The sequence below is a fragment of the Aotus nancymaae genome, unplaced genomic scaffold (assembly GCF_030222135.1).
Source record: "Aotus nancymaae isolate 86718 unplaced genomic scaffold, 86718_ANA_hifiasm-v0.15.2.pri h1tg000286l, whole genome shotgun sequence".
Taxonomy (NCBI): domain Eukaryota; kingdom Metazoa; phylum Chordata; class Mammalia; order Primates; family Aotidae; genus Aotus; species Aotus nancymaae.
Genome location: NW_026988701.1, coordinates 698,834 through 708,543, shown reverse-complemented (window position 1 = coordinate 708,543; position 9,710 = coordinate 698,834). Strand labels below are relative to the sequence as shown.

Here is a 9,710-nt window from a genome sequence, read left to right as displayed (position 1 = left end):
CCGCCTCCTGAGCGCTCCCCGTGTATCCCCTCAGCCTGGTCGTACCTCCACCAGTGCCATGGTGTATACCATGTGAACAAAGTGCAGGTTCTTCTCAAGAGCCGTCCAGCATGAGGGCAATCTGCAGGTGTAAGTACCGCACGCCGGCATGCAGCTGCTCCGTGATGTCCAGCACCTGCGGGCAGAGGGGCTGTCACGTCTCCCTGCTGGTTGCCGTGGCTTCAAACCTCATATTGCACAGGCTGGTTTCTTTTATTTTCTTCAGATGGAGTCTCGTTCTCTCATCCAGGCTGGATTGCAGTGGCATGATCTCGGCTCCCTGCAACCTCCACCCTCCAGGTTCAAGCGATTCTCCTGCCTCACCCTCCTGAGTAGCTGGGATTACAGGCACCTGCCACCATGCCTGGCTAATTTTTCTATTTTTAATAGAGACGGGGTTTCACCGTGTTGGTCAGGCTGGTCTCGAAATTCTGACCTCAGGTGATCCACCTGCCTCGGCCTCCCAAAATGCTGGGATTACAGACATGAACCTCCATGCATGCCTAGGAGTGGCAAAATTATTAACATAAAAAGGTGAAAGAGGGGCTGGGTGTGATGGCTCAGGCCTGTAATCCCAGCACTTTGGGAGGCCGACGTGGGTGGATCACGAGGTCAAGAGATCGAGACCATCCTGGTCAACATGGTGAAACCCCGTCTCTACTAAAAATACAAAAAGAAAATTAGCTGGGCATGGTGGCACGTGCCTGTAATCCCAGCTACTCAGGAGGCTGAGGCAGGAGAATTGCCTGAACCCAGGAGGCAGAGGTTGCGCTGAGCCGAGATCATGCCATTGCACTCCAGCCTGGGTAACAAGAGCGAAACTGCATCTCAAAAAAAAAATAAAAAAATAAAAAAATAAAAAAAAGTTGCCTAAAGAGGTGCACACAGTCTGCCCTGCTGCCCTCCAGCTGGAAGGGAACCTCAGTTCTTTCCTATTGGCTGGAGCCCTTCACAGAATGTCCCCCACCCCTTCCAGTACCTGCTGCACTGCCCCTCCCCCTCTGCAGAATGTCTGGGGTCCTATGTTCTAAACTGCTTTACTTTCAAATTTTACCGGACCTACCTGAACTCAGGAGAATCTGTTGAGGCAGGTCACTCTCTGGGTCCTGCTCTTGACTTTTCTCACTGTGGAAACTGTCAGACAGCGGTGATCAGCACCCAGCCTGAGGGGATGGCTTCAAATGGAGGTGAGTCTGTAGGGACAGGGGCATTATGCAAGTCTCTGTCACGTTTCAAATCCTTGGGAATTCAAATTTGACACCGCCCCAGGGACAGCTGATAGGGCTAGTGTCGAGGAGGGAGGGAGCACTGGATGTCCCCAAAGACATCACACCTGGAGAGGGCCATGGCACCCTGAGTCTGTGGTTAGGGAGGATGGCTCCTTGGAGGTGGACCAAGATGCCTGGGGGGATACACCGTGTAGGGGAAAGGATGGAGTGGATGTACTGATTCTTTCTAGAGGGGGACGGGTCACGTCACCGCGTGTTTGTAGGGAGCGGTGGGATCGTGTTGTGCCGGTGGCCCAATGAAGATGGCGGGCAAGCCTGAGCCCTGTGTTATGTCTTCGGGCAGCTGGACGGTGCCCTTCCATAGTGTTCAGAGGGATTTGGACTGGACTTTTCTAGATCTTAGGGAGGAGTGAGGAGAAGTCGTCTCAGCCAGAGACGACTGTTGGGTGTGATGGCTGGGACAGAGCATGCAGTGACAGCCTCTGGGTGGGCGAGCCTGGGGCTACTGTAACTGCCGCAGCCTCTCAGCTCGCTCCCCAGAGGTGGCTTCTCAGTCAGTTCAGGTAGCTGTTGGCTTTAACAGGGGTGGGGGCAGTGGGGAAGTTCAGGCAACACGGCCTGGGCTTCCCAGGTTGTTCTGAATTGTTCGTCCTTTTGTGGAAGCGCAGGTCTTCAGACCCACTTCCTCTTGTCTGCTAGCTCACGGCCTGTCCTCTGCACTTTGTGTTTCTGTGGAGATCAACAATTTGCCTCTATTCCATGTCTACTACCTCATGAACAGGGGACAGGTGTGGACTCTTGCTGGTTTTCAGTGGAAAGGTCTGGAAAGACTGCTTTCCTTTTCAGTAGAGGAAGGAGAGTAGAACACAAATCGGAAGATGGTCCTCTTATTATTATTATTATTCAAGTTAGGATGTGTGTCCTGACTGATGAGGTGCATGTGCTGTATCCCTGTTCCCCTTGACTGGAGACTGCATGAAGTCCTAGCGAACAGGGATGAGCTCCAGACAACTCTGCCACACCTGGCCTGTGGCCCAAGAACCTCTGGTTCTTGGTTGGTCACTCTATTCAGTTATTGGGAGCTCAAAGGAAAAGGACCAGAGATGGGCTCGTTGTCCCACGACCTACTGTAACATGACCAGCAGCTGTGAAAATCCCCAGACACCTCCCCCCCGCCCCCCCTCTGACAGCCCCACTGCTCACCGCTTGCTGGCTGTGCTCTAATCGTGTGCCGCTCTTGCTGGCTGCGCAATGACAGTATCTCAGGGAACTCCACCACTGCTTCTCAGACCTGCTCCCTGGGAACAGAGCTTCCTGAGTGGCAGCCAGGACCACCGAGCACTGAGGAAAGTGTCGCCTGACTCTGACCCATGTTTAGCACTTGCTGGGCATGGTGCCAGAACAATCACTTGCACACTGGGTGTGATGCGTATGGGTTATCTTCAGGGTTCACGGGGTGCTGGCTTGGGAGAGATTTCCATCCGGTGGTTGTCTTCCATTGTTTCTTTTTCAAGATGGAGTCTTGCTCTGTCACCCAGGCTAGAACGCAGTGGTGCAATCTGGGTTAACTGCCAGGCTCTCTAGTGAAGGGACCCTCCTATGGAGGAACAGAGCATGCGATGCACAATCAGGGACATTTGCAAGCTGCAGTTTCCCTGTCACATGCCCTCAGCTGTAGGACACCCCTGATTCCCCAGTGACCAGGGTGGACCTGGAGACCCCAGCTCATTCACCTCTTTCCTTTGTCTCCACAGCATGCCCAGAGCTGGAAACGGGTGTGACCGAGAACCCTGGCGCCTCCATGCCAGTGTTCACGGCTCTGTCCTTCGCCACACCTGCTCCTGGCCCAGCAGATGGGCCGCCCCTCGTGACTGCAGTGGTTCCCCCAGGCGGCCCTCCGGTGCTGTCTGCCTTCCCCAGGACCCCTCTGGTGGCAGGACACGATGGCCAAGGCCTGAATTCGGCCGGGGCTTCCAACGTCCTTGTCCAGATGAAGACAGAAGTGGGGCCTGTGAAGGCTCCTCAGGCACAGACCTTGGCCCTACCTCAGGACCCCCTCGTCTGGCGGGTTCCAGGTGCCGTCTGTGAGGGAGTCGCATGTCCACCTCCCCGACCCCTGGCAGCTGCCCCTGTGGTGCCCGCTATGGCTGCCCACATCGTTGGGGTCACCCAGGCCTGTGACGGAGGCTGGTTCCAGGGCCTTCCTCCTCCAGCACCACCACCTGCTCCCCAGCCGGGCCCCATCGTGGCCCCAGGGAATGCTTGTCCATTGTCACAAGGGGCTCATGGAGAGGGCAGCCTGGCTCCCTCCCAGGCCAAGACTCCCGTGGACGACTCCTGCAACCCCCAGAGCGTGTATGAGAACTTCCGACTCTGGCAGCACTACAAGCCCCTGGCCCGGAGGCACCTTCCCCAGAGTCCGGACATGGAAGCGCTTTCCTGTTTCTTCATGTGAGTGTCCTCGGGGCACCGGAGCTCACCCTGCAGCTCACCCATAAAGAGGCTGCTGGATGGACGGGAGGTCACGCTGTTCGGGGGAGCTTGCAGGGTGGTCTTGAAGGCGACGGGTCGAGCTATGGAAGGGCACATTTTCAGGAACATTCATCTGGCTGCCACTCAGGACAGACTCTCAGGGGCCTCATCTCACCTGCCCCTCACTGTCCCGTGAGTCCAGCCAATCCTTACTGGGCAGGTATTTGCAGCTTTGCCCTCGATCCCTTCTAGAAAAAGGGACGACGTTGCTTCATTCAGAGGATGGTGAAGAGGTGACTTGAGCTCACACATGAGGCACACGGCACAGTGCCCGGCACATGCTGGGACACATTACATGATAACTGTTATGATTACTGTCCCTACTGCTATCATTATCAGAACTAGGCTATCTAGGACAGTGTTCCCCAAAGCCACGGGCTCCAGTGATGGCTCTGAGTGCACCACGAGCCCAGCAGCCCAGGGCCATGGACTGTGGTGACTGAGGCAGCAATGCCAGCATCTGAGAGTTTGTCGATTCAGTCCCAGTCGTGCCTCTCTCCATCCTGCAGTGCCTCTGTGACCCTGTGTCCCCCGCTGATGAGCAAACCCGTACTCCACGGGAGCTTGAGCACATCCACCCGGCAACACACTGGCCACTCCCGTAGGCAAGTCCCCTGCCCAGGGTGTAGCTGTAAGGAGGCCCCATCTTTGTCCCAAAAAATCTTGCTGCCCCTGAATCTTGGAACTGGTTGCATTCTCCCTTGGAGCTGAGTCCCGGTGCACTGGGGACCCTGATTCTCGGAGTGGAGTCGCCCCAGGCTCACAGGCTTGGCGTGGAGTGGGCTTGGACACTGCTCTGCTTTGGTTCTGCTTTCTACTCATCTCCAGGACCCCGAGGCTGCGTCCCCAGGGGCCGCCTTGCTCCAGAGTCCCCAGGAAGCTGGTTAAATGCTCAGTCCTGGGGCCCTGGAACCTGCACGTTAACCCTCGCTCCCCGGGCATTCTGTGGGTGCGCTGTCTCAGTCAGCTCGGGCTCTGCCATAACAAATCCTATAGACTGGGTGCTTTATCAGGACACATTCACGTCTCCCACTTCCAGAGGTCGGAAGTCCCAGATCAAGGTGACGGCCGACTGGTGTCCTGGCTGGAGAGGGCTGCCTCTGGCTGTGTCCTCTTGCGGCTGAGAGGGAGAGCCCTGGTGTCTCCTCCTGCCCTTATCGGGGCTCGGATGCCATGATGGGAACCCACCCTCATGACCTGCTCTAACCCTGATTAACTCCAAGAACTGACACACCGGGGCTGAGGGCTTCAGCACAGGAATGCTGGGGACACTCACATTCCACCCATAGTACTGAGTTCATTTGTCAACACTGTAACACTGAGGACTCGAGGGGCAGTTGGAGAGGCCAGCCGGTGGCTTGTGTTGATGACTGATCTTGGGGACATATCCTGCCCACGTGGGGGAGAACAGGACAGGGACAGATGACAGGACATGTGTGGGGGTGACAGGGGCCGGGTGTTGGGACTGGTGGGCTTAGGATGGAGGGTGGGCTTATGGACTGGGACTGACTGCACCGCCTTACAGCCCAGTTCTCAGATCCCTGGCCCGGCAGAAGCCCACCATGACCCTGGAGGGGGGACTGTGGTGGGCCGTGCGGGAATGGCAGCACACGAGCAACTTTGACCGGATGATCTACTACGAGATGGCGGGTAAGTGAGTCTGGGGTGCAGGGGCAGAGCCCACATGGCAGGGTGACAGAGGGTGACAGAAGCCGGATGGCCATGGTGGCTGCTCAGTGTGGAGCATGAGGAGGGTGTGGACAAACGCAGGCCCTCCCGGGCCCCTGGCTCCCTCAGGAAGCTGCTCCTCCCTCCTAGAGTGCTCTGGGGTCTCTATCCTGCCCTGGTGGGAAGCCACGCCCTGCTTGGCCTCGGGCCAACCCCTGCCTGACACTAAGGGTCAGGGAGCGAGCAGCCAGCATCACAGCCCAAAGGAGATCACCGCCAGTTGTGAGGATGGGGAGAAGGGGCGCTGGGGACTATAGACAGAGCGGGGTGCACTCTCTTCACAGCAGTGGCCAGAAGTCGGTTTTCGCCCATCCCAGCCTGGCCAGGATTGGAGAAACCTGCGCTGGGTCAGGGGAGACCTGCGTCCAGGACACCATGAGACCCATCTCTGGCCTGCCTGCCTTTGCTCCTCGTAGTCCCTTCCTTTAAGACAGAAAGACGGCAGCCTCAGGGGAAAGGGGCCCTGTCTTTTGCACCCAGCTTTTGCTTCCTCCCGACCGGGGTCTCCCATGCTTCATCTTCCCGGGTTATCCTTCAGGGACCCACAGTCCCAACCTCAGGACTCATGCAACTGGGCAACATCATGGACGCCTTCTGCCATAAACCCCACCCCTGATGCCCTCCTGGGCCTCGTGGCCCTGACTTAAGTCAGAAAGCCCTGTTGATGCCATGGGCTCTGCAGGGGCCGGGTGAGGGAGGGAGAGCCCAGAACTCTGGGAGTAGTTCCCTCTGGGACTGGGGGACGGGCCCCAGGGAGGGCCTGGACAGCCTGCCTGAGGCATGCCTTCCCATTCCCTGCCATCAGCTGCTGCCTGGTCCTGGGGGCAGAGGGCCTGGACCCTCTCAGCACGGTCTACACCTTCTTCACCCTAGGTTCCTACAGTCTGAGGCTGAGGAGGAGATGCAGATTCAGAAGTCACAGTGGATGAAGGGGCCCCAGTGCCTGCCTCCTCCAGCCCTGCCGAGGCTTGAACTTCAGGGACCATCAGTCCCTGAGGTGGTCAAGCAGCCAGGTATGGCTTCCCACATTCCCACAGGAGCCACGGCAAAGCCCAGAGAGGCCGAGGGAGGCCACTGTCCCCACACCCCATGCCTCCCTTCAAGAGAGGGATTTGTTCCTTCCAACAAGACAGCTCAGGGGAGCTGGGGGGCTGGGCGGCTCGTGGTCATGAAGTGGGTATTCACCTGGTCAGGTTTCCTAGCTACTCTCTCCCCTTGCAATTCCAAAACCCAACAATCTGCCCAGGAAGCAGGGATGAGTGGGTGGAGTACTCAGCATATATCAGTGACTCCAAGCTTCCTCCAAAAGGATGCTGTCCCGCATGTGCCCCTCCTGCGGCGTCTCTTCCAGGGGCGCTGTGGTTCAGGTGGTCCTGACCCAGCTGGGACCCACTTCAGGTCCCTGAGCCCTGCCCTCCCCTGTGTGATGCAGGCAGGAGGAGCAGCCCTCACCATACCCATCCTCCTCCCTCCCTGCCTCAGTGTACCTTCCCAGCAAGGCTGGCCCCAAGGCCCCACCTGCCTGCCTGCCACCACCCAGGCCCCAGCGGCCAGCGGAGACCAAGGCCCCCAAGGAGATTCCCCCTGAAGTGGTGCAGGAGTATATGGACATCATGGAGGAGCTGCTGGGGCCTCCCGCTGGGGCCATGAGGGAGATCGAGGGACAATGGGAAGAGGGCGAAGTGGAGCAGGAAGGGGACGGGATGCTTCTAGACCCAGGCGTCCGGAGCTACGCTGACAATCTGTGTTCCCAGAAAGACTTTGTCACCAAGGTGGGCTAGCCTCAAGTGCTGGGGTCTGCAGAATTCCAGGGGGTGGCACTCGCAGGTCCTTGGAATTAAGCTCTATTCCTTAGCTCCTCCGCAGTGAAGGGGTGTGTGTGTTGCCATCGATTTGACTGTCTGTGTATGTGATTGTGTCTGTGTCTTTGTGTCTGTGATCGGTTACTCTGTGTCTGTGTGGGTGTGAGTGTGGAGTGTGGAAATTACTTGTGTCCATTTTCCTGTGTCATATGTGGGTCTCTTTGTGTGTCTGTGTGTGGTTTGTGTGTCTCTGTCTGCATGTGTGTACGCTACCAGGTCTGTGGTCTGTGTGTAGCTGTGGTCGCCATGATATGAGACAGCTCCAGAAGGGTGGGGACGGGGCGCTCACTGCTTTCTGCATCTCCTCCAGGTGTCCTTGGCTCCAGGTTACTCCCTGCCCGGGAAGCTCACACCGTCTTCCTTCTGTTTCCAGGTGGAGGCCGTCATTCACCCCCGATTCCCGGAAGAATTGCTTTCCCCAGATCCACACATGGATTTCTTGGCCCTAAGCCAGGAGCTGGAGCAGGAGGAAGGACTCACCCTTGCCCAGGTAGAGCAGGGAGGGAGGGAAACCCAGGTACCCTGGGGGCAGGAGGGACCCGGCACATAAGCCCCACCTGATTGTCCACCCCACCCTGCGGGGGATGCTCGGCTTCTTGGGGAGCCACTCCGAGGCAGGGAGGTGCAGGTTCAGATGGAACGGGATGGAGAGGAGCCAGGGAGGGGAGTCAGGATGCAAACTGCAGTGAGGCCCAGCGGGATGCCCAGCGGAGCCACACGCTCTGTCTTTGACAGAAAGCCCAGCGGCCTCAGGCTTCCGTGCCTGCCACCCAAGCGCCTTGGTCTTCACCACCCTGGGCCCTGTTCACACTTGAGGCAGAGCCAGTAAGTGCCCCCTTTACTCCCGCAGGTAGCAGAGAAGCACCTCCTATCCTTGAAGGAGGAACGGTGTGAGAGGGCAGTCCCTAGTCATGGCACCACCCAGCTGGACTCAATCTCTTCTAAGTCTGCAGCGGGCCAAGGAGCAGAGAGAGATGTGCCTGGCCTGCCCACCCCAGACGGCTGCCCGGGATGCTCAGAGACAAGGCAGTGTGTGCACTGGGATGGCCAGGTCCAAAAACCCTGTTGTGCTTTTGGAGAGGCTGGATTCTCACAGGCCGAGGGCTGCCCGGCCAAACTCTCCTTCCCAGGATCACAGACCCAACCCCCAGAGGGCTTCCCGGGACCCTCAGGGACGAGGCAGGGTGCGTACTGGGATGGTCAGGTCCATAAACCCTGTTGTGGTTTTGGAGAGACTGGACTCCCGCTGGCTGAGCGCTGCCCGGCCAGACTCTCCTCCCCAGGACCATAGACCCACCTGCCCAGGCGTGGGGACCAAGGGCACCTGGGGTCTCCCTGGAGCCTCTCCTGTCAAGGAATCACGCAGGCTGTCTGAGGGGTCAAGTGAGGAGGAGAGGGAAATCCCTGGCATAGTTTCTGCCATGGGTACCAACTACAGGCTGCGGGCCTGGAAGCTGTCCCAGAGCCCTGTACCTGCCTCGGGCCTTCTCAGCCTAGAAGGGCGGGAACCTCAGGGAGCTCTTCAGTCCCAATCTGCGAAGAGAAGAGACCTCAGCCCAGCATCCGCTCCTGCCACCAAGTCCAAGAAGCGAGTTCTCTTCAAGAGGCCCATCCCCTGTTCAGATGCCCCATTTAAGGCCTGGACTCAGCATCTCTGGGGCGCAGTCCCTGGCTTGGGGGCTGGGTGGCCCCTCGCAGTCTAAAAAGAGAAAGGGTGACCCCTTGCTCTCTAAGAGGAAGAGAATGCAGCATTGTAGCTAGTAGAGGGACAGGGCAGGCTCTCTGGTGCCAATCCCCAAGGGTGGGGCTCTCAACTCTCGGACCCTCAGGCCATCAGGTGCCTCAAAGCAAAGACTTCTCCCCCAGTGCTGATCTTGCTGGGCCTTAGCTTGATGGGAGAGGGTGGGGGAAGGAAGGGGCAGGAGGGAGGGGAGGGAGAAGGTGGCTCAACCGGAAGGGAGGGTCTAGGGGTAGGGGGTGGGGAGCAATACCTTGGAGGTCTCATGTGTAAATCTGAATAAACACAGTTGTGTTGGAAATGCTCTCCGGGCTGCTGCCTCTGTCCTCAGGGCTGTGCTGCTCAGTGGAGGGGGTCTGGGAGGGAGTACAGAGGGCCTGGGAGATGCCAGGCACTGGGTACCCACGGGGCCAGCCCCACACGTTCCTCCAGGCATAGGCTGCCCCTTCAGATGCTCCAGGAACTGACGGATGCTGAGGAGACCCTGATCCCTCCCACCAACCACTCACAAGGCCCCGACTGCTTTAGTTATCAGCATCCCTGGAAAATCCTGGGATGTTGAGAGCTGGCTGGCTCTTGTTC

The 9,710-nt window shown here is 58.2% G+C and overlaps 1 pseudogene; it reads left to right on the top strand.

The window, feature by feature from the left end:
- The first annotated feature begins 1,056 nt into the window (after nt 1–1,056).
- Nucleotides 1,057–9,214, top strand: LOC135273151 (NUT family member 2G-like; annotated as a pseudogene).
- The last annotated feature ends 496 nt before the right edge of the window (nt 9,215–9,710 follow it).